We start from the raw sequence: 24026 nt of genomic DNA on the forward strand, positions 1-24026 counted from the left end.
ATAGAATCCACATTATAATGAAATCTTATGGCATTTGTCTTCCTCTGTGTGACTTATTTCACTCAGCATAATACTCTTTAGGTCCATCCATATCATTGCAGATGGCAAGATTTCATCATTTAAAGTAATTATTAATAGATATATATATATTTATTGCCATTTTATAATTCATTTTTTTCTTCTTCTTAAAGAAGACCCTTTAACATTTCTTGTAATACTAGTGTGGTGGTGATGAACTCCTTCAGCTTTTTCTTGTCTGGAAAGCTCTTTACCTGACCTTCGATTCTAGATGACAATTTGGCTGGATAATCTTGGTTGCAGATCTTTGCTTCTCATCACTTTGAGTAAGTCTTGCCAATTCCTTCTGGCCTACAAAGTTTCTGGTGAGAAATCAGCTGAAAGTATTATGGGAGCTCCCTTTTAGATAACTAACTGCTTTTCTCTTGCTGCTTTTAAGATTCTTTCTTTGTCTTTAACCTTTGGCATTTTAATTATGATGTTTCTTGGTGTGGGCCTTTTTTGGTTTACCTTGTTTGAGATTCTCTATGCTTCCTGAACTTGTATGTCTATTTCCTTCAACAGGTTAGGGAAGTTTTCTTTTCTTTTTTTTTTCTTTATTGATTAAGGTATACATATATGTCCTTATCCCCCCAATCCCCCCCACACACACACTCATGCTCTCACCCCCCTGGTGTCTGTGTCCATTGGTTAGGCCTATATGCATGCATACAAGTCCTTTTGGTTGATCTCTCCCCCTTACCCCCACCCTCCCCTACCTTCCCTCTGAGGTTTGATGGTCTGATCAATGCTTCCCTGTCTCTGGATCTGTTTTTGTTCATCACTTTAGGTTGTTCATTATATTCCACAAATGAATGAGATGATATATTTATCTTTCTCTGACTGGCTTATTTCACTTAGCATAATGCTCTCCAGTTCAATCTATGTTGTTGCAAATGGTAAGAATTCCTTCTTTTTTACAACAGCATAGTATTCCATGGTGTACATGTACCATAGTTTTCTAATCCATTCATCTACTGATGGGCACTTAGGCTGTTTCCAGATCTTAGCTATGGTGAATTGTGCTGCTATGAACATAGGGGTGCATATATCCTTTCTGATTGGTGTTTTAGTTTCTTGGGATATATTCCTAGAAGTGGGATCACTGGGTCAAATGGGAGTTCCATTTTTAGTTTTTTGAGGAAACTCCATGCTGTTCTCCACAGTGGCTGCAAAAATAAAAAAAAAAAAATAAGTACCTAGGGAAGTTTTCCATCATTATTTTTTCACATAGGTTTCTAATTCCTTGATTTCTCCCTTCTCTTTCTGGCACCTCAATATTGCAAATGTTGATAGGCTTGAAGTTGTTTCAGAGACTTCTTATATTATCTCATTTTTTGTGGTTATTATTTTCTTTTTGCTGTTTAATTGTGTAATTTTCTGCTTTCTTATCTTTCAAATCTCTGATTTGATCCTCTGCTTCATCTATTCTACTATTGATTCCCTTTAATATATTTCTCATTTTAATTAATGTGTTCTTTATTTCTGACTGATTCTTTTTTTATGTTTTCTATTCCATTTTTATGTTTCCTATATCTTTGTTGTTTGTCCACAACATCAACATTCTACTTCCATAGTTTAGATTTTGCTCTTTATTACTTAATACATTTTAGGTTTCTTTATAATGTTTCCAGACTGATTTTCATCTTCGCTTACCTGAATTTAGCAACATTTTTATCTTATACTATTATTGTTATTGTTTTCATCTCCTTACCAAAAATTTATTATACATAAAATAAATGTTTTCAAATTGCTTTCATATTGTAAAGTTTTATTTTTTCTCTGGATCTTGATGGTAAAGTAACTTTCCTTTCATATGAAATATTTTCAAAGTCTCATGTCAAATATATTTCATTGTACACTTTTTAGAGTACACAATTTTCAATTTTCTCACATTTACCTCTTTCTTCTATACATTTCATCAGCATACATGCCTATACTTAGGAACATTGCACTCTTGGAATATCTTATATCCTTATAACTGTAAAAGAGTGGCCATCATAGGAATAATAGGAAAACAATGTTTTTAATCATTTTTGTAAACAGCTACAACATAGCATCTTTGGTCCCCCAGTCAGCAAAGATCTGATATAAGAACAAATGTTAATGGTTCTTAGAAATCTGCATACAGCCTAATTTTGTTAAGCATCAATTTAGTATATGGTTATGCAAACAATTGACAAATATCTCTATTTTCTAATGCTGTAGAATCAACCTCATAATATATATGTAAACAAAAATAACCAACTTCACTTCCCTTTTGGAGTAATTCTTTTTTTCACTTCCACTCATGAAATTTTTCTATCCCAAAATCTTAGCAATGCATATGAAAAGAGAAATAATTTATTTCTACAATTAGATACATTAGTACACTAATTAACTCTATGCTGAGACAGATATTAAAAACAAAACCAAGAACCCTGGCTGATGTGGCTCAGTTCATTGAGTGTCATCCAGTGCACTGAAGGGTCACTGTTTTGATTTCTGGTCAGGGCACATGCTCAAGTTGTGGGCTTGATCACTGGTCTGGATGCACATCCATCTGGAGGCAGCAATTGATGTTTCTCTCACACATTGATGTCTCTCTCCCTCTCTCTCCCCCTCTACCTCCTGTTTTCTCTAAAATAAATAAAAAACATATTTTTAAAAAAACTAAGAAAATAATAGGCTTTTCCACTTTGAGTCTCAAATGAATTCTTAAAAGCCAAAGGCAGTCCATTTTTAATAACTGATCTATTAATAGTAACTCCTGTAAAAATCATAAGCCAAAGAAGGGAATCTCTAATTTTTACTTTTATATACCTTTGCACCTTTCATATTTTTCTTAACAAAATTAGTAGCTAAAAGCTATCATACAATTTAAAATACTTTGAGTACCTGCTACATATATGACTCTACATTGTACTCACCAATCAGACATGACCTTATACTTTAGACAGAGTCCAAGGCACATTTAAGAAATGGAAGCTCATATATTGCCTCTGCTAATTGTTATGTCACTTTTATCTAAAATAAATGTTTCTGAATTGTAGATTTTCAAAAGTCCACAACCCCCAAGGATATTAGTCTATTCTTATAAGAATTCCTGATTGACAAAGTTGAAATGAATCAAACTTTTGGAATCCTTATTTTCAGATATGAGAGCATTTTAGAATTTTCAAAATAAAAAGAAAATTTCTGAATTAGAATTTTTACCAACAACAAAAATATTCATGATCTATATGGACCTACTACAATGACTATTTATCAAAGTATGTCATGTTCTTTTGTCCATTTCTCTAAAATTCCCTTCCCTGTACCTACACTGCTGGAACTGCAACTCTGCTTTAAGGAAGATAACAAAACCCAATGTCAGTAGAATTTTCCTTTGAAAAGACCTGTCACTTTGTGTCAATTGTAGGAATTTGTGTCAATTTCTGAAGTCATTTCAAATTTGCTTTGTATTACATCATTTTGCTCATGTCTCAAATAACTGAAGATGTACCTGAAAATTTATTGGACAAGACAGCTCCCTTCCTAAGTACAGATAAGCATGAAAGGCAAAGGAGAAAAATAGTCAATGTTTAGGAGCAACTGAAATATCTAACTAAAATGAAAAAGACTTTAATATTTAAATTAAATTTGTTGTCATTATCATTGACTTTAAAATTAATAGATTGCGCTACAATTAGCATACTGGATTTTCTATTTTCTTTGCTGTTTTTGTGAATCTGATTCATAAACTATATATATTTTTTAAAAAACATATCTTTTGAGTAGTTGACTTTTATATTTATATTACATACAATAGATTCTATTAATTGAGTTGCTTTTCTAATAGTACATTTGCATCGCATCACCAATTCATTACTTTTTCTCTGAGAGAGAAGTAATTGGGAAGTAAACCTGGTCCATGCATGTAAAATGTCATCTCATCATCTGAACAGACGTCATACTTGACTTCATAATTTAACTTTCCAAAATGATGTTTGGCTTAATTTCCAAGGCTAGTTCTTTTCTGAAACTAAATACATGTTTAAAATTGAGAGACTCGTGAGTATCTACCAGTCTTTAAATTCTTCTGTCCCACAAATTTAAGATTTTCTTGGCATCTACATTTGTTTTGCTCTAAAGCAGGACCACTGAAAGTTTAGCATGCCATACTGAGTTAGGAATATAAAGATTAATATTCAATATGTGGACAATCTATGAGGGAATAGGTCTTTTATGACATTTCTTTTCATGAGTGAGAAGGGACCTCATAAATTACTTTATTAAATCTCCTCACATAAGTGAAGATAAATGTCATCAAGGACTTAAGCTCTCATGTATTACATATAATGTACAGTTCTTCTATCTTCTTATATTTCTATATTTTATCAAACTCATCCAATGGGCTTTACTTCATCATTAAATACGTTTTTTAAGACAAAGAAAAAAAAGAAAAAATATATTGAGAAGAAAATGTCTGATTTTATTTAGGTTGTTGCTTTACTTAGTATATCTATTCTTAAGTTACTCTGCTGTCATACTTTTGTTTTTGTAAATTTTTATCTCCAAGGGCAGAACAAGTGAGGTTAGCTACAGCATTGACATTTTATGTTGAGTAAAAATGTAGGCATATTTTAGTCCTTTGCTAACTACCCTTTGTGTCTTTTTAGTTTTTCTTTGTGTGAAGTGATATTGCTTCTTCCAAAACTTACACATCTTCTTGGCTAAAGTCATTACCAAGCATCTAGTTGCATAAGCTAAACAATTAAAGATGCCATCCTGCATTCTTCTGTGACCCTCAAGTCATACAATTCATTAAACTCTAAATTATGTAGGTTCTACATTTTCATTATCATGCCTATATATTCCATTTGTTAATGCTTTGCCTAAATCCAAATAGTCTTTTACCTAGACAGTTGTTATACTTCACAACAGCAGTGGCATTCAATTTGTTTCCCTATCACCATGAAGAAATGCATTTACATTATGTGTCATTATACACATACATAATTAAAACAGAATATATTCATGAAATAAAAGTTTCAAAAATTATTTCTCTTAATATGTGATGAACATTAATGTCTTCTAGTCTATTCCACTTTTAAAGGTAAAATTGATTTTAAAACATCACTGATGGGAGTTTGCTACCTGCATTTTGAGAAGAAGAAAAAAAACTGCCATCTCCAGCCAAGACTCTGGCTAATGTATTTCACGCTCTGGCAGCAAAAAGTTCTGTGTGCTACCTATTTTAATATGTAACTTCTCCCATTAAAGCCTGCTTTTCAATAACTAGATAGTCTAAACCTATCAGTGTGTCATTCAATCAAGGCTTTCCTTGCTTATGTCTCCAACCTACACTATATTCTCCCCAAATTCATGTGATCAAGCCATTCCATTTTATATCTCTACTAGAGGCCCAGTGCACAAAAATTTGTGCACTCAAGGGGGTCCCTCAGCCTGGCCTGTGCCCTCTCACAGTCTGGGACCCCTCAGGGGATGACCACCTGCTGGCTTAGGCCTGCTCCTTGGGGGATAGGGCCTAAGCTGGCAGTCTGACATCCCTCTGGCAGCCCGGGAGCTCTTGGGGGATGTCCACTTGCCAGCAGGGAGCAAGCCTAAGCTGCAGTTGGACATCCTTAGCGCTGCTAAGGAGGCGGGAGAGGCTCCTGCCACCACCGCTGTACTGGCAGCCATCAGCCTGGCTTGTGGCTGAGCAGAGCTCCCCCTGTGGGAGCACACTGACCACCAGGGGGCAGCTCCTGCATTGAGCATCTGCCCCGTGGTGGTCAGTGAGTGTCATAATGACCTGTCATTCCCAGTTGTTCTGCTGTTAGGGTCAATTTGCATATTACCCTTTTATTATACAGGAGTGCCTGGCCAGCCGGGTGAGGGGCTGATGGCTGTTTGCAGGCTTGCCACAGCCCCTTCAGGGTGAGGGGTCCTGCTGGGGTGCCTGGCCAGTCTGGGTGAGGGGCAGAGGGCCATTTTCAGGCTGGCTAAGCCCCCTAGCGGGGACCCTCACCACATGAGGGTGTGGCCAGCCTGGGTGAGGGGCTGATGGCTGTTTGCAGGCTGGCCACAGCCCCTTCATGTGGGTGTCCCCACTGGGGTGCCTGGCCAGCCTGGGTGAGAGGCTAATGGCTGTTTGCAGGCTGGCCACAACCACGAGCCACCCAAGCTCCCAGTGGAGGCTGGCTGGAAGCAGGTATCTGGGATTTGTTTATCTTCTATAATTGAAACTTTGTTGCCTTTAGTGGAAACCACAGCCGGCTCAGGGCTGGCAGGAAGCTTGGCTTCCTCCATCGCCCAGGCAACCAAGCCTCCTGCTTGCTCCAGCTCCATGGCTGCTGGCCGCCATCTTGGTTGCGTTAATTTGCATACCGTCGCTCTGATTGGCTGGTGGGCGTGGCTTAGGGTGTAGCAAAGGTATGGTCAATTAGCATCTTTGTCTTTTATTAGTGTAGACTAGAGGCCCGATGCACGAAAATCATGCAAGAGTAAGCCTTTGCAACCACGGGCAGGCTGCCTTGATCCGTCCCTCGCAGCCTGGGGAGGATGTCTGGATCTGAAGCCCCGGTGGCTGCCTCCATCCTGCGGCTGCAGCCCAGGCTTCGTCCAGTCTAATTAGCATATTACACTTTTGTTATTATAGATGTCTTTCCACATGGTTCTTCTGCTTGGAAAACAGCCTCCCTTAACTTTTCATATTTTTATCCTTCAACTTGGCTCAAATTTCTTTCTTCCTTTTGTAAAACACTCTCTAATCCTTCTTTAAATAGAAATAGTTACTCTTCCTTGTCACCACTACTTTATTTGTATATACCCCTTTTAAAACAAAGACTCATAAAACTCACTCCTAAGAAATACTTCCATCTTGCCTGGGTAGTCATTAAGCATAGATTAATCATAATGGTATGATTGTTTCCTTCAGTCCAATTTTTTAAAACTTTTATTTCTCAGCAAGAAATTTTTGTACTTCTTTTCATGAGACACATTGCTGTATAAATAAGCTTTTTTCAATATCCAGGAGTTACACATTCATCCATGAAATAGTAAATGGCATGGGACTCACTTTGTATAATACATAACTAGACAATTATAAAACCACACAAAATATATGAAATAGTTGTTTTCAACCACTGGATTTTGGGAAGAAGGAGAATGTGGTCCCTGATAGAGAAACAAATGAGGAAAAGTCTATGATAAACTTGGCTTTTCTGCCAGGGTAGAACAAACTTGGGTTTACAGATTTGAGAAGACAGACATAGAAGCCCAAGGAGAAGATGCAGCTGGAATTTGGAGGGTATAGTACTGGAAAAGAGGGAGCTCCTCAAAGAAAAACTTCCAGAAATGTACCTAAGGACCCCCAAAATTCTTAGGCTAAATCTTAGGTTGAATATCAATCTGCATATGCACCAGGTCCAGTAAAGATCAGTTATCAGGAAGCTACAAGCTTAATAATTGCCAAATGTCACACAGGGCTAACAGACATACAAGGTTTTACCAGTCACAGTGAAGAGATCTTGGTGAATACCTGAGGTATTCAGTAGAGATCTCTGAAGGATCACACTTTAGAAGCAAACTTAAACTAACCCTAGATTAAAAGCTATTTTAGACTTGGTCTAACAAGTAAACAAAAAAGATCTTAAAAGAATTGTACTGATCTGCAAGTAATTTAACTGCATTCCAACAAATCTTTTCCTCTTAAAAAAAATCCAAAATAATCAACAATGGATCTTTCATAAAATCAAATGTCCAATCAAATATTACTATGTTACTAAATGTTACATAAATATTCCTACTTTAAAAAATAGCAACATTTGAAACATAAACAAGAGAAAAACAATGAATAAAAACAGAGTCAGCAATAACAGAGATGATGGAATGAGAAAACAAAACTTTAAAGCAGCTTTCATAAATATGTCTAATGATTTAAAAGAAAATATAAACTTAATGAATAAAGACATAGAAGATATTTTTAAAAGAAAAAAATGGAATATCTAAAATATATTTGAAATATTTAAAAAATCCTGGATAGGTTTATCAACATATTAAATTCTTCAGGAAAAAAAAAAGTGAACTTTCTGAGACAACAACAAAATATATTCAAATTAAAATACATAGAGGAAAAAAAATGCTGAAAAATATTTTGGACCCTAAGTCACCTATGAAATAACATTAAGTGTTCTAATATATATGTAGTTGGAATCAAAGATAGGGAAAAGAATTAGAAAAGGGCAGAAAAATATACACAAAAAATAAAACCAAAATATTTCAAATTTGATGAATTATTTCCATAAATATTCAAAGAAAGACACACCAGGAACATTATAATCAAATTGTTTAAAACCAATGAAAAAAGATAATTTTTAAAGAAGCAAGAAAAATATTGACATTCTACATCTAGAGAAAACAAACATGATTACTGACTTCTCATGAGAAAAATACAAGACAAAATCAAAAAAATGACATATGCAAAGTGCTAAAGGAAAAAAATCAACAAATGATCCTATATTGCCGCCATCTTTACAATGGTGTGAGGGTCAATTAGCATATTCCCTCTTTATTAGATAGGATTCCCAGCTACTAGTACAGTGCCAGTGGATAGTATATAAAAACATAAATATCTGATTAGTACAATGATAAATATCCAAATAAGTAAATGAATAATACTGAATATATTCAGACAAAATAATAAACCAAAACTTTAAAAATAAATAAGCTTTAGGGAGGCATCATAGAAAGACTTCCTGTCTGATTGTTCTTCTATGAATCTACCATGAAATGAGTCCTGATAATCCACGAGAAGGAACATATCACTTGGATACAAGGCATTACTTCCCTAAGATTCCAGTTTTTAAATAACATACTTCTTCAAGGAATGGAATATTGAGTTATTGATGCCAACTGAAATCAACACATCATATTTGCTAGTATTTATAGTGATCAATTTTGACAATAGGTAAAAAGTTACTATGTTTTATTTGGGAAAGAAAAAAAAAAGGGAAATCAGACGGTATTATTACCAGCAAGCATTGGGCTGGGTGGCAGGTCTTGGGTAACCGAAGGCTGTAAAGGGGCAGTCTGTATTTGAGCAGTCAGTGATGGGCTGAATGGAAAAGAAATTGTGTAAATAGAGATGGAAACAAACATAGAAAACACTTTAATCTTTTACTTTTATTTTTTACATTTCTTCCCCCCTTAAAACTAGCTATAGGGTGAATCAGTCTGTCTCTAGGAACATTCCAGAAGATGATTCTTTCGGGCAGTGACCTACACAAGGACCATCTGTGTGAGGATCCCAGAATGTGATGTTTCTCAAACTATTAATTTGCATTTACCCCCAAATCCCATTTCTGGGCTGAAATATACTATTGTTACATCTCCACATGGTTTAGCAAAATAGACAATAAATTTACTTGAATTTAAGTAGTACAAAAAAGTAAAGCAAGCCTTGAGTTTTGGAAAATATTTCCTTTCTTCCAGAATGTCCACATCAAATAGAAATCAGGTAGATGGAACACATAATTCATTTCAAACATTGGATGGTGTGGCCAAAAAAAAAAATGTGCATTAAATCACATTTCATAGTCTTTTTCCCAGGACCAAGGACACACTGTATTTCCTTGCAGCCTTGCACTTAAGCAGGTCCAGGACTGATGCTGGAAAATTAGCTGGGTCACCTGTGGGTGGAGTCAGTGAGCAGCTCTTCCACAATTCCTTTGTCCTCTTCTCTTTTCTGGCCATGGTCACTGGTAATATTTGATCTGGATTTTGGAGGCTCCATTGTCTGGGATACCTGGGTGATTCTGCACAGGAGATCCCACCCCTTTCCCTTGCTAGTCTTCCTTTGACAAGTAATAAGAATTAAAAACAACTATTGTGCAAAGTACTTGATATTTAGCTTATTTAGCCTATCCTCACTAATACAGCTGGTCAATGTTTTACACAGACTAATTACTATGATTCCCCTTTTTTAAAAAAAAATCTCTATTAGAATCACAAACAGAAACAGAAAAACTATATTTTGAATTGGGGGGGAATAATGGGTGTTTCTTCAATGGTGCCCCGTTGGCCCATTTAAAATAGTATTTGTTTCTTATTTTTAAACTTTTCAATACATTTCTGTTTATCTTCAATATCATGAAAAGTTTCAAAAGTTTGTCAGAGCCTAATCAAATTTGAAGCACAAAATTAACATCAATAATAAGAAGTATACTAATTTAAATACAATGAGATGTTGTATTTAACACAAAAGAATATGGAAGGTAGCAGGTATATTTAATTCTATTTTTTACCTTGTCAAGTCTTTTTTTACTGAGCTATTTTACATTATTGTTCTACATAAAAGATATATAAAATGCATCAAATCGAAAGATGAGACTTCTCAAGAAGTAGCTAATAAAAAGAATATGTTTTCCCCAAAATATAGCATATTTATTTGCCAGCTAAAATTGTTCAATTCTCATCTCTTTCATGTCATTCCTATAATTGCCATTCTATTCCCTTGAAATTAGGGCATATTAGTTGGTTTCTGTTATAATTCTCTAACTTATCCTGAACAGAAGTTCTGTGTTATACAAAAGTCTCCTTCATTTTATATCTGTTAGACTTTTTTAGAAGTTTGATAGGTCATTCATATACTTAAGAACTAACTTCTATACTCTGGTAGTCATGACAACTGCTTACCAAATATTTCCAGCTCCCTTCTCTCCAGTACCATGGTGGAATTGCACTTTCTTTAAACTGCTTCCTTGGAATTTAGGTTTCTCTAAGTGACTTACTTTGACAAAGGAATTGAGTAAGAAAGTGATTGGTATCATGTGCAGGCAGAAGCCTAAGAGCCAGTATAGCATTGAACATGTTCTTTTCCTTTACATGTCTTTTGTGGAAGCCTATGTTGAGATGAGTCACCTGTGGGTGGAGACAGTGACTATCAGTCTGTCAGTCTCAGTCATTGAACAGAGTGGTCCCCCACCACCAGTTATAGAGACAAAGCTGTGTTAGACATAGAATATGATTGAGAAATAAAGTACTGTTGTGTTAAGCCATTAAAAATTTGGGGTTGTTTGATACAGAAGCATTACCTAACCATTCTTTGCTAATACATCAACGCTCATTTTTCTTCTTAGTCATCATTTTGGCTGATTCTTATAAGTAGTAGATTTTGAAAGTCTGTTCTTATGCTATCTTTGCTGGAAGTCTAATGTATATGTGTCTCATATATATATATATGAGACAGTCAATCCCAACCATAAATGACAATCAATCTCAGAGAGGATAAATGTAACACTTTCAAAAAATTGTTTCATGTGAGTCATTAATTTTGAGAAGTGATGATTATCCACTTGGCTATCCCAGATGATCAGATTTGCATATTAAAGTACTAAACCTTCTATCAAGATGACCCTAGGCATCCCAAAGGTTAATCATCAGAAGGCCATATTCAGCGGGCCTGATAGCTATCATTAGGATAAGATACTGTAGGCCATTTAAGAAAAAAATTAACATGCAACTGAAATTATAGAAATTTGGCCCAAATGGGGAACAAAAACTTAACACCCAGAAAAAAGACCCTAAAGCAAGAGTAATTTAGGGTTAAGTGCTAATTCCTACTCACTTTTGATGGGACCAGTTCAAATAAATAAATAAATAAAGTAAAATTAACAACTATAGTACATCAAATAGGCATTTTATCACAAAATTGAAAGTTCTTAAGTATTTATAAATCAATATCATGAAATGGCTTGAGAGAAAAATCAATAAGCATTTTTTTTTTTTTTTGGAAATCAGAAGGAAAAGAAGCACAACACTCAATAGGAGAAAATATTGTTGATTAATAACATGGACACTAGTGGAAGACTGCCTACTTTCAAATTAGGTACTTCCACTTGCTAACTTTGTGACCCTGGATAAATTACTTAACTTTTCTAAGACTCAGTTTTCTCATCCCTAAAATAGGGATACTATCAATATTCACTTGACAATACTGTTGTATAGATTCAATGAAATGATACGTCTAAAGTGTTCAGACTCATGACTAGTACATAGTCATACTAGTTCATTTCAATAAAAATTAGCTATTATTTTTTAATCTAAGTCTTCTAATCCTTTATAAATATATTTTTATAATCTATGAATTTTTTTTACTGATTTTCCCAAATCTGCAACTTGACCAATCCATTTTATTGTACCCTCATGCCTATGTACCCCTATTTATAGATCCTAAAATATTAAGCCATATATATCATCTATTTTAACCACCTCATTATATCAATAAGGGAACTGAGGCCCTCTCAAAATAAATTTATCCATCTCATTTGTTTTACAAATTGTGCCGAGCCAGTTCAGCCAAGGGTTCACAAGCCTGAGTGAGGGTGGTGAATGGATGAAGAAAATACACACAAAGAGAATAAGCTGGGTCAGGTGGATCTTCCTGTGCCTGGCTGAGGCCACAGAGAGAGATCCAGAGGCAAGCTGAGCCTTTATTTTATAGCCAGAGGTAAACAAGGTAGTGGTCACCATAGTTACAATGTTCTTGTGAGTTTCACTTGTTTTGGCAGCACTTGCTGCATTTCCCTCAGCCCATTAGCTTCCCAGATAAGATCTAAGGAGCGTCATAAGGTCAAGCCTAATTATGCTAAGAGGTTTGTTCCCTCTAAGCTGGGACTTGGTTGTGGCTTTGCCAACAGGTCAGTCCGAGGCTTAACCCTATAGCCGCGCCCTACAACAAATTATTAATTAATATGTTTGAATACTCTATCATACATTTAATTGTCCAGTAAATAAATATTGGTTTCACAAATACATAGATCAATAATATATACCAACCATTTATAAACACAAAGATGATGACTTTAACTTAAGAGACCCGGGAGTCTTTATTTAGTTGATTTTTAATGTTGATAACCTGGTTTGCATGAGCATGTATCTTTTGCATATCCTTGGGTAGATTTTACAGTGGGTTCACTTGCTTTTTCACATATTGTTTCTAGATTTTCATATCTAGATTAAAAGTAGAATACAATACTTCATAAAGTACTTTTAAAATTTTTTAATTGCTGAGAGAGAGAGAGAGAGAGCGATATGATAGAGAGAAAGAGATGAGAGAGAGAGAGATAAACCTTCTGTATGGGCCCACCTGGGAATGGAACCCACAACCTGAGTAAGAATCAAACCCACCACCAATGGTCTATGGGATAACATTCCAACCAACTGAACCACACCAGCCAGGGCCATAAAGTACTTTTTGAGCCTAGCAATTTGTTTGTATCAGAAATTATTTCCCAAAACACACTACTATAAAAATACACTACACAGCCAATATATTTCAAGGGGAAGGTTAAAAACAGGAAGTTGAACTGAGATCTGGCATTGTACCTACCCCAAAACTAGATTTCAGTAGAGAGACTACTGCAAAGAAAGAAAGAACCAAATTAGCTAATATTTACCTATTGTGCTTCAATTAGTAGGAAAATCAACCCTTTTCCTCTAACTTAAACCACACATATTCTATTGTGCCTGTCACTGTTTTTAACATCTCCAAATATTGAACATGATATTCAGATTCCAAATAAAGTAGTAAAATCTAAATAATAACTGAATTCTACAAATATTTATAAAAGTCTACTGAATGTCAGTCATTGCAGAGTGCTAGGAATACAAGCTAAGAGCACATTTATCTGCCTTTGAGGAACTTATCATTCAGGGTTTGAAGTTTGACAGCTATATAAAAAAATAATTTAATGTAATGTGATAAGTGATAAGAACTTGGTGGGGGTGGGCGGGGGGGGCAACAATGATGCCTGGCTCAACCTGAGCCAGTAAGGACAGTGTTTCACCATTTCTTCTTCCGAGGAAACTTATGGGTGGCTCCAACGGCACCTGCACTCTCAGTAGATTGCTTTGGTGTATCCAAGTCACATGACATCAGAGAATGTGTAAATCCTAAGTTCAATGAAGATAGAGTGAAAGTGCTTTGTTTTTATGGAAGGAATAATCTGAATTATAGGTAGCCTTGGTCAGCGAGATGGTTTAAGTTTTACTCCAAGGGACCTCCTCATGCATGTTTCTGAAGAATGCATTGTAGTTGTGAAGTTCCCTGTCCAACCTCTGTGGGAGATTTTCAGCTGGTTGATCTGTGGATAGCTATGGACGTTTTCCTTCATGGTACCACCACCCTACAGTGAAGGTAACTGTAGGTATCCAGGTCCTATCTTTATTCATAGGGTTTTAAAGTGCCTTGGGTCAGGGAGTCAGGGTGTCTCTTACAGTAGATAAATCAGAGAGGAATGGACAGTTATTTTACTGCACAATCTATGGGTGACCTGTTGGGTAATGACTCCCAGGAGACTTTTTAATGCTGTCAATGGAGCTACTTGATTCTTGGAGGTTGGGGGTCTCTTTTCTCACCCTCTTCCCTTCTTCGGCCCTCCAATTCTCCTTTTACTCAGAGTATGAATTCCTTTGTCCAGCTTTCAGATGTCAGAGGTCTTTGTCTTGGAATAATGGCCTGTGAAATTAATGACTAAGTATTTGTGGTCATTGTTTTAGTGTTGGGTGAGTTAGATTTGGTCCTGGGTTGGGGATCAAGAAAAAGCCACCAGGAATTTTATGCGCATGGGTAGAGGGGGAAGCCCATTGAAATTTTAAATTATCTTACTGTGTTTGGAAAACAGTAAAGCTTGTTCTTCACTGGTGTGTAGAGAGAAAAAAAAAATTTAAAGAAGAAAACAAAAAAAGAAAGAAAATGTTCAAGGCCAGGTAGACTCCTGAGTGTTATGAAATTGCTCATGGGGCTGCCTTGCTGAGAAGCAGTTCAGTGGCAGTGCCTCGGCTCTGCCCTCAGTACTCAGCTTTGCATTCGGGAACCAAAAATACTTTAACAAATACAAAAATCAGATAACACTTGCAGGTAATTAAACGAAGAACAGGGCTATGCCTCTTTAATATTGGACTTACATTTTACAAGATCAAATGACAACTCACCCCAAACAACATTTGGTTTTTCCTCTGGCATAAAACGAAGTTGAGAAAAGAGAACATGGGGTTGAACATGCCCTTTTCATGGTATCGTCCTAATTTTATTCCTTTAAAATGAAATAATAAGTTGTGTAAGTAATCATATTTGTAGCTATTTTAAAAAATATCTACATATATATTTCAACCCTTACAATATCCCTACAGGACTTTTGTTTCTGTTTTAATGGAGGATTTTGTTTCTTAGAAAAGTTAAGTAACTTGTCATATTCTTGGTAGACAAAGAGAAGGCTCATCTGAAATTAATGGCTGGGTTTTTCTGCCTCACTTTTCCAGCTCAGGTGCCTGGCTAGCTCACTCCCAGCCCCTGCCAAGCACAGTGGCGACTCCACCTCTCTGTTTCCCACGGACCTGTGGCTTCCTGACATCACAAGAATTAATTCACTTTTCTGCATTGAAAGGGGCTGTTTGAAGAAATCTGCTCCATTCCTGATTGGAAGGGCCTGGGGAAAGCCTAATCTTGAGTGACCTTTAGGACAATTCCCAACCTTCAAACCAAGAGGCCGTTGAACCAGAAACCAGAGTGGGAAGTGTACCTGAGCCTCAGCCATCAGTTTTACAAGCAGTCCACTCTCCTTTAGTGCCCTCCCCCGGCACCACCTGACACTCAGGCTCCTGGTGCAGAGACCTGGCCAGCCAGGCCTTGGCAAAGCTGCAGAGGGATTAAAAAGTACCCTGCTGATGGCTTGAAAGTTTGTAAAGAAAGTACTGCACACAGACTTCCCATAGTATCAAAAGGAAAATTTATGCATCGCCTTTGAGTTCAACTTCTCCATTAAAGCTTTTTCCCTATAATCTAGGGAGTTCTTATCTTGGTGACTTATGATGTTATGGAGGGGCTCATGCATGGAAAATGTCAATAGAAATAGTAACTCTGGAAGGGAAGGGCCTCCTAATTAGTCCCCATTTAGATTTTATGATGGCTTTGAGATCTGCTCATCCTGACAGTGCGCACTGTGGTTACATATTGTTCTAGCCTGAGGGAACCATAGGAAAATCCAGATTTATTGTACCTATCATACCAGCATATTTCATTTGCCATTATGAGCAGCCATCTCGCAATGATGCAGGAGTATTTATTACAGATTAAATTGTAGGACCTGGATGGTTTAGTGAGGTTCTTGAGGTATCATTTATGTCATTAACTGGCTCATTATCAGATCTGCAAATCTCCATTCTTTTCTGAGCCTTCTGTTTGAGGCTTCCGGCTAGGGCAGCTTCTGGGCAGTATTTTGTGGTGCTGTGGGCATTAAGTTTAAATACGGACAAAGCAAATCGCTTGCATCTCACTCACCCCATCCTTCCCCCGCCCCCAGCCCCGCCCCCGTTTTTTGTTGTTTTTTTTTTTAACTGATTTCTTGCAAGGTGGTGGCAAATGCCTCTTTAGTGCTATTTGCTAGGGTCAGGGTGGAAGGTTATTATCCATCGGGCTGCTGGTGTGTATGGAGCACTATGGGGGTGGGGAGTGACTTTTGAGCTGCAGGATTGAGGGGATTTATTTTCAGAGGTGGCTAACGCTAATTAGGTTAGGAGTGCCTGGCTGCCTTCTGCGGACGCAGCCTCCAATTTTTTCTCTCTGATAAATAACCCACGTTTGGAAACCAGGAAGGCAGAGGAGAGTGTGTGAAATTTAATTGTGGTTATTTAGGAAGTTAGCTGCGCTTCTGTGCTGATTATCTGCGGCAAGGGGGTTCAGTTTTCATGTCCTGGTGCCTCTGGGACTGCGTTTTAAATCTACCTGGGAAGCTGAGCGAAGAGGATTCACTGATGGCCGATCATGATTTTTTTGTTTTAAGATAGTAGAATATTTTTGCCTTAAATATGCTGGTGAGCATTTTCAGCAAGGAATACTCAGACCACAATGCGCCCCCCTCCCACCCCTTTTCCTCTGGTTTAGTTCTTTTATTTGCATTTATTGTTTGACTCAAAGTAGAGCTTCTTTGTTGTTGATATTTGCCCTATTTTCTCCCCTATATTGCTTTTTCATAAAGCCCAGGCAATGGCATTTAAGTTGCTGTGTTCTTTGGTATTAAAATACTCCCCATACAGGCACAAAAGTACCTATAGAAATGCTGAAATCAAATTCCTAGATTATCTTGGAGAGAAATGCCTGGCGATTTAATTGTTGAGTATAATTAATTCACTGCATAGACAATAGTCGCTGGTAAAGGTGCATTTTCACAAAAGAAAATTACAGGTAGAAACGACTATGTTTAAAAGGGACTTGATATTATAGAACTGGATTTGAGGCAACAGAATTGGCTGATCATTAATATTTGCACAGATTTACCTTTATAAAATAATACTTCCTTTTTTATTTATAGAGTCATATAAAATAATTTCATAAGGATTCTGGAGAAGGTATACAAAGTTTTACATCTGCACCTCTCCCTCTAGATCTAGAAAGGAACACATTTGAAATGCTCTGGCTAAACAGGACTGGATATTAGTGAATGTACAGCAGACGTTTCTTGCCACACACTGAATTACCCTCATTTAGCACGTGAGCGGTACCCAGTCTCCTGAACAGCTGCTGAGCCGCTACTTCTTTTAATCAGTTATATCAGAGGGGGCTGCAGAAAGCTTCGCATTTGTACTTGTTGCTGGCAAGTTAGAGTTAATGAAGCAATGTGGAAAGGTCAGAAGGCGTCATTTTACTTTTTGCCACCAAGCAAGATAATTTGGAGGCTTGATAACGATGCCACTGCCTCGTGTTGTAGCAAGGACGAACTGCCCTGCTCTGAAGAGAGCCTGTCACTTTTCCTAAGCATGATTTGATAACAAGGATTATATAATTTCTAATTCATCCTTCTCCATATTCAGTTTCTTTCCCACAGATTGTCTTGAGACATAAAGAGATTTTAGGACAAATAATGTGCAGTAATTATTTGCCAACCATCTGTAACATGCAAAGCAAAATTAATTTACCTATAAGAAGTTTATTTTTTATGTATTATTATTTTTAGTGTAAATAATTCATAATTATTTTTAATTTATTCCTCATAGGTAATGTGAAATTATATAACTTTTTGTAAAAAAAAAAAAATAGGTTTTAGCCTAAGTTCCTTATACCTGAATCTCCCACCTACTTCTTTAAATTAAGAACTCTCCCTGGTAAACAGAACTTAGGGGAATATGCAAAATTTGTTTCTTTATTACCACTTATTTTTGTTCTGGTTCCCTTAACAATGCTCTTGTTATTTATTTTCAATTCAACCCTTTGATGAGAGTTGAGTAATGGAACTGGAATAAAGAACAGATAATAAATTACCCTTAAAATAGCATAAACACTGATATTTAAGAATCATTTTTCATTAAATGTTTAATGACATTATCTCATATCTAAGTTAATTTTAAAGACTCCCTGTTTTTTAAACAAGTGCAGTATTTAAGGGCCACATCCATGAGCACAACTGCTTGTTATATTGTTTATATAGTCTCTTGATTGGTGTGTTAGACGATTATAATACATGTATGTATATATATATGTGCATGTGTAACACTGTACCTGAGTGGAGAGCCAATTAAGCAGAACTTAGCACTAAATGAGTCATCTCTCATATTCGCTGTATACTATAGGCACTCTTGAATAAATAAAATCTGTGCTGCTATAAATAGGCTGCTTGAAATAAGAGATTCTTATTTGAAGCTTCTTTGTAATGCTCCTCTCACCAATCTTATTGCTTGGTCTTTTGCATTATAGTCTTAATATTGAGGTTGCGCATTAATCTCCATCCTTTTTGAGGTTAGTCTAGGCTGTTCTTATAGCTGTAGTACTCACTGGGTTGCCGTAGGAACAAGAGATCCGAGTAAATATGCTTATGAAGAAGAAATGACTACTAATTAAATGTGAATAGCATTTATAAATTGCCTAGTTCTCACAAAATGTAGAACATAATATGCTTTGATGTACTTCATTAGCAAAAGACACCTATATTTTTAAAATATATACTAGTAGAGAAAACCAAATTTTAATGCAAAAATGATCTTTACGTGGTTCCGCTTTTTCTGCCGACTATAAATCCTGTCATTTGATGCAGATATCTTTTCACTGCATTTACATGGCAGAGGAAGACATTTGCTTGGCCTGTGAAAGTGCTGGAAACCTTTACTATTCCCTCACCGAAGTATAATTCCTTTTTTACTGTTGGAAGTATAGCCTTTTCCTATTGCATTTTAGACAAAAAGAACCTGGCTTATAGCATCCACCTCGAATCTAGGTAGGTAATATTTTCGCATCACAAAGCGCACGGGTCTTTTGTGCGTGTTGCCCAGGAAAATACACACTTTGGTGTGAATCTACAAAGCAAGCCGCAGTGACCGGTAGCTTCAGCTTTGCTTTGTTTAGTGCTGAAAAGCACCTCTCACCCTTTCCAAGATGTTAAGTCCCTAAGTTCATTATCATTCTGGATGTCACACAGATGACCTAATCAGGTTTCCCCCTTTGATTCTGCAATCCAGTACAGCCGTCTTCTCTAACATTTTATCTTTTCATTTGGGGAACTGAGAGTTTGGGATTGACTTCTTTCTAAACAATTGATAAATAACGGGTCCACAGCACTCCAGTATAAGATGATTATTGCAAGCCCTATCTACAATTCCAGGACAGGCAAGCCATTAAGTTAAATGGGCCGTGGGCATAGTTATGTTAACTTCTAGGTTAACTGAGGGAACTATTGCAGTTTGATTATTGTTTTCTCTCCTCAGAAATACTACCCAGATCACTGGCTGACAGGATAGCCAGGAAAAATAAATTTCAGAGGTGGTTGTTTTTTTTTTTAAATGTCTTGGCTGACCTGCATTATATTTTCCTTCATTTAACATATATTTATTTATGTCCATATATTTAACAAAAGACAGTGCATGGCCTCGTGGCCTTCTTTAATCGGAGCAAGAGGTGCCGTGTCACAAGGAGAAGCCTGGGTGACAGTGAAAGAGTTTTCGTTTCCTTTACCTGCATAGCGATCAATCCTGGGCTCACCCGGTCTGAGCATGAGCAGTTGGCTCAAGGCAGGGCAGTAGGAGTGCAGCTGCTTGCTCTGTGGGTGTGATTACAGCCACTTTCCCTGTTTATCCATTTTCAGCCAAGCATTTGTTGCCATGCTCTGTGCCAAGCGGAGAGCGACAGAGATGTGTTGTTTATTTTCTGGACCAGTCTTAATTCTTGAAGTGACTAACCTCTAACTTTTCATATCTGTTCTAGAGAAACAAAACTGAGTGGGATGAGAGTTAACATTTATTAGATACTAGACCTGTGCTGTTGCTGATGAATGCTGTTTTGGTATAGTATTTTGCCTGGATTTAATTTAAAGTATTATAATTTAATAATGTCTGGTGAATAAATTGTAGGCATTTTGTAGACCTTCAGTAAATAAATGTTAAGTTTAATTGGATAACAAGAGCTAAAAATTATCAACCTTTGAGTTAAATTTGAATCTTAATTTTCTGAATTAAATTTTTCCTTTTAATTGATGTAGGAAAACATCTTTTAAATTTTAGTTACATTATTAAGTTATGATAAATTAGCAGGATTGATTGAAAGGTGATTCTGCTCATTCAGTAAACCATAGTGCTTTTTTCTGTTCTTGTTGTTAGTTTTGGGTTTATTTGTTGTTGCTGTTGTTGTTGTTGTTTAACTTAAAAGAAGGGACATTACCTAGGTGTACTAGTTAGATTCTTAATAATCGTTGATACCCATCTATTTCAGGACTATAATTTTATTTTGGTTCTGATGTTCAGAATCTTTGCAATTCTATGTGTGACTTTGTATAAATCATAATAATTTTCATTGAGCATTTGCTATATAACAGGAGCTATGCAAAACATTTGATGTGCATTATCATTTTTAATCTCTATAAAACCCTGTAAGAGAGTATAATTACTGCCTCATTTTTATTTTTTATATATATTTTATTGATTTTTTACAGAGATAAAGGGAAAGGGATAGAGAGTCAGAAACATCGATGGGAGAGAAACATTGATCAGCTGCTTCCTGCACACCTCCTATTGGGGACGTACCCGCAACCAAGGTACATGCCCTTGACCGGAATCAAACCTGGGACCCTTCAGTCCGCAGGCCAATCCTCTATCCACCAAGCCAAACCATTTGGCATACTGCCTCATTTTTAGATGAGGAAGAGGAAGTTCAAGAGATTAAGTAATTTTCTCAAGATATAAGTGATAGAGCCAGGATTTAAACCTTAGTCAGCAAAATTCCAGTCTCAAGCTTTTATCACACTGATTGTCATCTTGTAAAACTTAATAACAAGGAACCTCATTTAAAATGAAACCAGGAGGCCAAAAGGGTGGTACTCTCATGCCCCATTTTCATTTTGGACCCCAACAGTAAGAGCTTTTTGTTTATGATAACTCTCCCAACATTCTCTTCTCAATAAAATAATCTCCTTTACTTTGTCTCTCAAGACTTGCATGTGGTTCTCCATTCGATCCTTTGTCCCCAACTGCAATTCTTTGTTGTTACTGAATAAACTCATTTGTTGGAGAAATATCTGGTTGTCTATTTGTTGAAGGGCAGCAATCTTAACTTCATTTTCTTTTGTAATGTTTTACTGCAATAGTTCATTCTTTGCTCACATATGCTTTATGGCCACTCTGTACTTCTTTCTTGAGCTACTGTTTATATATAATGACCATAATTCTCTATTTTTTAACTGCTATAGAAATAAACCTTGGAAAAAATGGAAACCCTTGGAAACCCTTACAAAATATGGTGTAATTATTTAGCCACTGTTCTACTTTATAAGCACTTTTCCATTTGTATGCCTTCAGCAAACTGGAATCCTTCTGTTTTTAGAATCAGTTTGCCATTCACCTAGAATTCATATCTTTAAAGTTTATGAAGTTATCTTTTTGACAGTATTTCAGGAGATAAAATTATTCATATAAAGGCTGTGGTTGTCCCAAAAGATTGATTTTTGTATTAAATAAAATATTGATTCTTAAATCTATCTGGGGATTAAATTATTGATTTGGATTAAAAACAAACATCAACACTTCCATAATTTTATTACATCTGAGGTTCCATTTCTCACTTAGAAAAATCAAGTTAATCTCTTAGAAATGCCTTCTGCAGGGTCCCTTCGCATTTACTGAAGTCAAAGCGTGTGACACTTTTGGAGTTGTAGTGACTCTTATCTCTAAGCACCACAAAGTACCATAAGTAGATTGTGCTGTTGCTCTCCTCATTGTCTGATTATCCCAGCCTCACATCAGAAGAATAACATTTTAAGATTGGACTGTAGCCAACTCAAGACACTAAACTGAGGAATTAATTTTAGAGGATATTTATGTTCCAAAATAGTAGTTTAGATTTTTTTTTTTTACTGAATTTAACAAACTGTAATTTTTTTATTTCTTATGTGAAAATAAAATATTTATGTCAGAAAACCAAATGCATTTATTGAGTTCCTTTTTATCAGGAAAGGAGATGCTAGTGTGCAGAGGACTATGTCCTCGTTGCTGTTCCACCTCCTTCCAGCCATGTGACTTTAGGTAAGTCACATCCTTTTTGTCAGTTTCCTCCACATTTAAAGGTAGGTTTTAGATCTATTCTGATTACTATCCAATGTTCTTATAAGGATCACATGATATAATATGAGAAAGTTTTTAGAGACTTATGAAGCAATATATAATTGAATGTAAGATCTTATTAGCTGAGTTTTTTAAAAATCTTTCTCACATGAGCTAAACTCTGCTAATCTTTTTTCCAATTCTCAAAGCATGTCCCTAGTAACAAAAGACAAGTTTTATTAGGATGTAATATTTTTATTTTATGGGGGCATGACCGTACCGTTGAATTTTCCACAACTTCACTTTTTCACCTCTTGGCCTAGATGGGTTCAATAAACCACATACCTATTTAAGGGAAAATTAATAAATGACTATCAATGACAAAGTGCAGCAGTTTAGGATTATATTATCTGACTATGTGATAATTATAAGGTACTAATAATTAATAGAAAACATTTATTAAAGGCTGACTCTTCTAGGCATTTTGTTATGTAATGAATATACTGTTTAAACCTCACAAGGACTCTGTCACTCTTATTATTTCCAGTTTTACAGGTCTCAAATTTGAACTCACATCTGATTTCAAAGCCTTTGGGTTTTTTGTTTGGTCTTAATCTCTTTTCAAATATTTTTTAAAATATATTTTTATTGATTTCAGAGAGGAAGGAAGAGAGAGGTAAAATCATCAATGATGACAGAGAATCATTGATTGGCTGCTTCCTGAGTTTACATTCTAGTGGGAGGAGACAGACAAATGAATAAACATGTAATAACTATAATGGCTATTAGTGCTATGGAGAAAATTAAGGTAAGAAAGTAGATGAAGAAATGTAATTTCAAATAGAAATATTAGGGAAGACTTCACTAGGAAAGTAGCATATGAGCAAATACATAAGGGAGGAGAGAGAGCTAGCCTTAGGAGGAGTCAGTAGTTTGAAATATTGACCAGCAGTGGAAAAATAGAGATTTTGTTTCAAATGAATAACATATAACTATACAATTTCATAAAAGTGAAGCAATAGTTCACTTGCTAATTGTTCTTATTGGGGATCTACTGTGTTCCAGGCACTTTGCTAGCACAGAGAATGCATTTTCTCAGAGGATTTATAATCAGAGTTCCTATTAAACTTAGTCTCATCTCGTAGGTCAAGGAACATTACCTGTCTAAACCAGACTGTGGCACTTCCATTCACAGTACTTCCTTGTCCCCGGGATGGATTGAACATAGGGCTGATTCCCTAGAGTCTGGAGCTGCAAAAGGGTTCTCACCTCTTCTCTTCCCTTCCCTTCCCTTCCCTTCCTTCCCCTTCCCTTCCCTTCCCTTCCCTCCCCTCCCCTCCCCTCCTCTTCCCTCCCCTCCCCTCCCCTTCCCTTCCCTTCCCTTCCTTTCCCTTTCCTTCTCTTCCCTTCCCTTCTCTTCTCTTCTCCCC

General features: G+C 36.3%; 1 long non-coding RNA gene across 1 annotated transcript in view; it reads right to left on the reverse strand.

The window, feature by feature from the left end:
• Positions 1–787: 787 nt before the first annotated feature.
• Positions 788–24026, reverse strand: part of LOC139015686 (uncharacterized) — a 117198-nt gene continuing 93959 nt past the window's right edge. Inside the window, exons 4-5 of the long non-coding RNA XR_011472481.1 lie at positions 9054–9136; positions 788–1226 (exon numbers count right to left, since the gene is read on the reverse strand). This is a non-coding gene — a long non-coding RNA (uncharacterized lncRNA). The remainder of the gene's footprint in view (positions 1227–9053; positions 9137–24026) is intronic.

This window comes from Myotis yumanensis, unplaced genomic scaffold (assembly GCF_028538775.1).
Source record: "Myotis yumanensis isolate MYYU_CA2020_CCGP unplaced genomic scaffold, mMyoYum1.0.hap1 SCAF_8, whole genome shotgun sequence".
NCBI lineage: Eukaryota > Metazoa > Chordata > Mammalia > Chiroptera > Vespertilionidae > Myotis > Myotis yumanensis.